Source organism: Thermobia domestica, chromosome 1 (assembly GCF_964235325.1).
Source record: "Thermobia domestica chromosome 1, izTheDome1.hap1.1, whole genome shotgun sequence".
NCBI lineage: Eukaryota > Metazoa > Arthropoda > Insecta > Zygentoma > Lepismatidae > Thermobia > Thermobia domestica.
The window spans coordinates 6,008,836-6,014,616 of record NC_137454.1 but is presented as its reverse complement, the minus strand read 5'-3'; positions in this window follow the sequence as shown (position 1 = coordinate 6,014,616).

Genomic DNA, 5,781 nt, shown 5'->3' with positions numbered 1-5,781 from the left:
GAGAAGAAATATTGAGAATAATAGAAAACGAAATGGGGGAAAAGAGAATAGAAAATTGGGACAGTAAGAAGGTAAGAAGAGGATTAGAGGCATTGTGGGAGAATGGATACTGCATAATCAGAGACAGGATTGTTAAAATGAAGGAATGACTTAATATAGGATCTTGTTTGAAAATGAAATGAAATGAAATCTTTGAGTTTTACGTCCCACAGTTATGCCGGTTAGGTTAAAGGAGACGGTGATTATGAGAGATGAGTGAAATGGTGGAATGAAGATAGTGGGAGGAAACGGGAGAACCCCGAGGAAACCCACGAGCACGGTGTTTGTCCACCACAAAGTTCACTTGGCGGGGGCTGGGATCGAACCCGGGACCCCAAGCACCAGAGGTGAACGCTCTACCACTGAGTCACCGCGCGCCCCAGGATCTTGTTTGAGTCCAGTACTCTCAGATATAATAATGAATCGATGGGAGAATGAGACGATAGAAAGAGGAGGAGAAAGACTGCTTCTTTTTTGCCGTTATGTGGACGACTGTTTAGGAATATGGAAGGGAACGAAAAGGCAGCTGGAGAAATTCATAAGGGACGTGAAAGATGAAAAGAAAGGGATTAGACTCGGACATGAAATAGAAGTAGATAAGGAGATAAACTATTTAGATATGAAAATAAAAAAGTCGGATGGAGGAGAGTTTATTACATCCTGGTACCAAAAGGAGTGCGCAGCAGGAGTGTATTGCCACAAACGAAGTGATGTTGATGAGGGTACAAAGAAGAATTTCATAAAAGGCATGGAAGAAAGAATAGGAGACCTAAACAGAAATGAAGAACAGAGGAAAACAGATTTAAAGATGTTTTGGACACAACTAAGGAGAAATGGATACAACGAAGAGGATAGGGTCACAAGAGACATAGCAAGGAAGAGAAAGAAAGGGGACGACGACAAGAACAAAAAATGGTTTGGAATAGAAAGCCTAGGCAAAGAAACAGAGAAGATAAAGGGAATGCTTCGGAAAGCAGGAATTAGGACGTGCAGGAAAGAAGGAAGCAGAATAATTGAATTAGGCAGAAGAACAAAGAGAAAAGCAATAGCGGACAAAGATCAGAGGGGAGTAATATATAGAGTAGGATGCGCGGAGTGTAACAAAATTTACATAGGAGAAAGAAAAAAGAAAATGCAAGAAAGGATTAAACAGCACCAGGATGATGTAAGATTGAAAAGGGACAACAATGCGATATACAAGCATCAGAAAGAGACTAACCACAGGATAGGGTGGAAAGGAGCAGAGGTAATAGAATTACAAAACAGAACTTTGGTGAGAAAATGGAAGGAAGCCAGGGAGATTATGAAGGCAGGAGACAAGGTGATGAACTGGAATGCAGGATTCTCGACAAACAAGGAGTGGGAGAAGATTCTGCTTAAAGAAGAAGAAATGAAAAGGGAATAAGAAAGAAATAGAAAAAATAAGAAGGAAAATAAGGATAATTGGAGGACAGAACGCATCCAGCGGAAAAAAGTAAACTTTTAATTGGACACGTGTGCAGCTAAAAAGTGAAAGTGAAAATCACACAAGTGTTACTTTTTAATGAAGGGGCGGAGCCTAATTAAAAGTTGATCTCCGGACAATATATATAAGTGATGACCAACTCCCTGCAGCCAGAAGGAGTGGAAGTCTGATGAAGATACAGTTATTGTGTTGAAACTGTTATGTGATACTGTTTCTTTTTTTTTTTTTTTACATATTATCACATAGCCTTGATCAGTGTGTTATCGTGTATTAGTACAAATAGCGTTGGGCAAAGGCCTCCTCCGATAAAATCAAATATTATCGTAGAAATGCAGGAAGGAGTGGATTGTAGCGAAAAAATTGAGAGTAGGTATTGCATATGTGAAATAAGGCAGTACGTGTTCCAGAATTATCCCTATCCGATTTACTTCAAATTTGGCATACCAACTTTAAACAGAAAATAAATGGACACATGCTTTCGTTAATGTGGAAACATGTTGTAAGGTTTAAACGCATTTCCCAAGATATAAGCGGGAAACGGCTTGCATTAAAATAGTGAAATTTTACCACTAAATAGATGACCCTATCATTTAGAATCAATACAGTGAATTTCGGGTGTGTTCTACACTTACCCTCAAAAGTTCAAGTTCAAAGGCTGTACCGTGCACCATCTACAAGCAGACAAACAATCGAACAATTGCCATATACGCAGAAAAACTTATCAATTTATTTTAACTATGCCTGTTAGGTTAAGAGAAGGAAGGGAATTATGATGGACGAATTGGTGGAGGGAGAAAGTGGGAAGAAACCGGATTGTCTGGAGAAAACAAACGAGCACGGTGTTTCCACCTCAAGCTTACTTGCTTTGTGAACGGACCAGGTACCCCACCTTTAGGGAGTTTAGTGCTCTCAGTCCTGGCTTTCATTTCCGGTAGGAGATCCTTTCATATTGTATATATCCTCGATGTATGTGTTCGTGTACCTGTGGCTCAACGTTACTGGAAATAACTGTAAAACGAGTGTTACCAAGTATAATGGAGACAATTTACGCAGATACTTTCTGTGAATGAGAAAAGAAAATGGCCTGAAGTACCAGGTTCTAGGTAAGCGCTCGAATTACTCTTAAAATCACTTTCTTCTTCATGTCCTCCTCTGTTTGTATATCTGTTTCTGTTTATATATATATATATATATATATATATATATATATATATATATATATATAATGTTGAATTCTGTCGATTATAGCATTTTATCATGACTGAAAACACTGTGTTTCGTTGTTATCGTAATGGTGTGCATTTTGCTACATACACGAGTGTTCTTTGAGTCACTTGCCAGATCAGTGTTGTCGAAGTTGAGTGAGCATTCGCTACCCAATTCAGGGGTCCTAGTTTCGATTCCCGCTTAGGTAATTAAGGATTTCTTTATCAACTACAATCTTCAAAATTCTGAACTGGAAAAATATGAAAAATACTCAATTTCTTTCGGTCTTACTAATTAAAGTCGAAATGGCTTTTTTCACAGCGGAAATACTAGCAACATCACGCAACTTGACAACAAATTTGATTCGTATTGTCTGAGAATGTAACGTCTATAGGAAACAATTCGTGAATACATATGCGTCACCATTAGTGCTTGGTATGAGTCATAAATGCGTCTCAAAGGATATTGTTTCCAAGTAGTTGCTCCGAACGTCTTGCACTATTACCTCTACTGTTAATAATAATAATAATATTTTCGCTCCCCATTTCAAACACGTTCCGTATATCCGCTCAACCAAACTGACCGCTCAACCACGGAACTATTTTCTTTAATATTCGTATATATATTTGCAAAAGTATCAATGTAACCCCTTCATAATCCAAAGTGTTTATCCTTAAAAGGGTATTAGTATGTATCGTGGTTAGGAAAACTCCTACTTAGTTTCTGTTAACGAATCCGATGATTCGATTTTTATTTCGTCCAAAAGCTGAAACCTCATTTCACCGTCGTTATCATTCGGTCACTAATCATTCCAAAGTTTATCTTGTAAGGCAAGTAATATTTAGATATTGTCTAAAACAATTTCTTTTCCTTTTTCCTATCAACCTCGGTATGGTTACTTACATAGCAATATGACGTAATATTGAGGTCCCAAACCTTCAGTAATAATAATAATAATATAGAAAACAAATTTCGTATGACGACAGATTGTACTAAAATACGTAAAATTAGCAATAAAATTAAGCTAAATTTAGAGATTAATCGGTATTGGAGAGATGTGTCCTGAACACCAAGACATATCCTGTACGTCCCTACAAGAAGGTAAAAGTTAAGCGAAAGGTTTCCAGCCAAATTTCATGTAAGAAGTAGGGCCATTGAACGCACATGAGCCCTAAGAAAAATTAGGTTTTTAAGTTTTGTTTTCCATGCTTATGCCGGCTAAGCTAAAGAAGACATTGACGATGAAAAAAATAAAATGAAATGAAATCTTTGAGTTTTACGTCCCACGTGTATACCGGTTTGGCTAAAGGAGACGGACGTTGACGATGAAAAGAACACTGACAAAACCTACACACTGTTCGTTTGTCCAGCACACTGACCACTGAGAGAGGGATGGGATTTTTCAACACGACCTCCAGAGCTGAGTGCGCTACGACTAAAATAACCATGAAGAAAGGGCTTAACATTTCGGGAACAGGATGAACCATTAAATTCACGAAACTTCAGTAATACTGTTTCTACTACTAATACTACTAGAGCTACTACCAATAATAATAATAACAATACAATATTATTTTTCTTACAGTTGCCCTAATATTAGGTATTTTGTCAGATAAATCGGGATTTCGGGAGAGTGTCCTAGCCTCTACGACACACCTCTATAACTACCATAATTTTTAATAAAAACGTTCAAGTAATGTTGCTTGTAGAAAGTACTGTACCTTTTAGGAAAAATAACCATAATAAAAATAACTGAAAATCACCGAACAGTATGGAATATAATGAACTAACCCTTAGGATATGCACAAGTAATTATAAAAGCTTTGCTACAAAATTACCTACATATGCAATATAAATATACAAACTAACAAAATATTGTATAAGATTCAGCCTGCAAAGCAATTGTTACTTAAAGAACAGTCATACATTTTTCCGAGAATCGAGGTAAGACGATAAATATTTACGACACTTTTCGTGTCGTCTTGATTGTCATCTCGAACACGAGATAATAATTTGAGTTAGCCATGCCCATCTCGAATGTAAAATGTTAATGTTGTTTTCTTTTAGGAACTAGATTTGAAATTCCTCTTTTCGTGTTCAACACTAAACAAAAGCGAAGTATTCTTGCCAAATGTCACGTTTCTACTCGTAATGTTAAGACCGGAGAAAGAATAAACTCCTAAACTCCTAATCTTAAAGCTAACTTTTAATCTTCTACGAGTTAATATTAATTATTATTATTAGTTTAGTATTAATACTCCTGAAGATTTGATATGCCACGTATTGAAACGCCCGAGTATTCAAAAATCTAAAGATAATAAATCATGCGCCATCGCCGATCAATTGCCACCTAAAATCCTAAAGTTAAAAAACACTGACTCTTCTCGGCTTCGACCCTAGGACCTTCATAAAATTGGGCTAGTGCCTTGACCACTGATCCACGATCACCGTCCTATAATTGATTTGTCTTTAGTTTGTTTACGATTATAATATACGCTCTTTATTTGATTCAAAATAAAGGGGTTTTGTATTTTGAATTTGTAAATGTAATGCTGATAATTTAGTGAATAAAATGACACTATACTGTCCGAGTACTCAATTACATAATCCTGTGTTTTGACAATCAATTTGGCAAAGTACTCTTTTGATCGAACAGCTCTTTATTTAGGAGACCCAGAACAAGTAACGTCTTAGATGACGAGTTAGCGTTGTGGTATCCTAATTCGGCGATACCAATTCCGAGGTCGATTCAACTCGCCTTTAAACTTCTTAAAATGTTTCTTATACAACGACAATCCAAGTTGTATGCTGCTAAATGAAACATAATCTCCAGTGGAGAAATTCAGTGATGGTGTAATTCTGAAAATAAAGGAATAAAATGAATGGGCAAAAGGAATTACAGATTAAATTCTGTTAATGGTTCTCTGTTTGATATGATCCGTTCATTTCGTCCATTTTAAGTTGTTGATTATTGACACTATAATCTCCCGTTTTCTCCTTGTGCCTCAATGTGTAAATTATCACACCTATTTTACAAATCTGGAAACCTCAGTCATATTTTCAACCTAAGG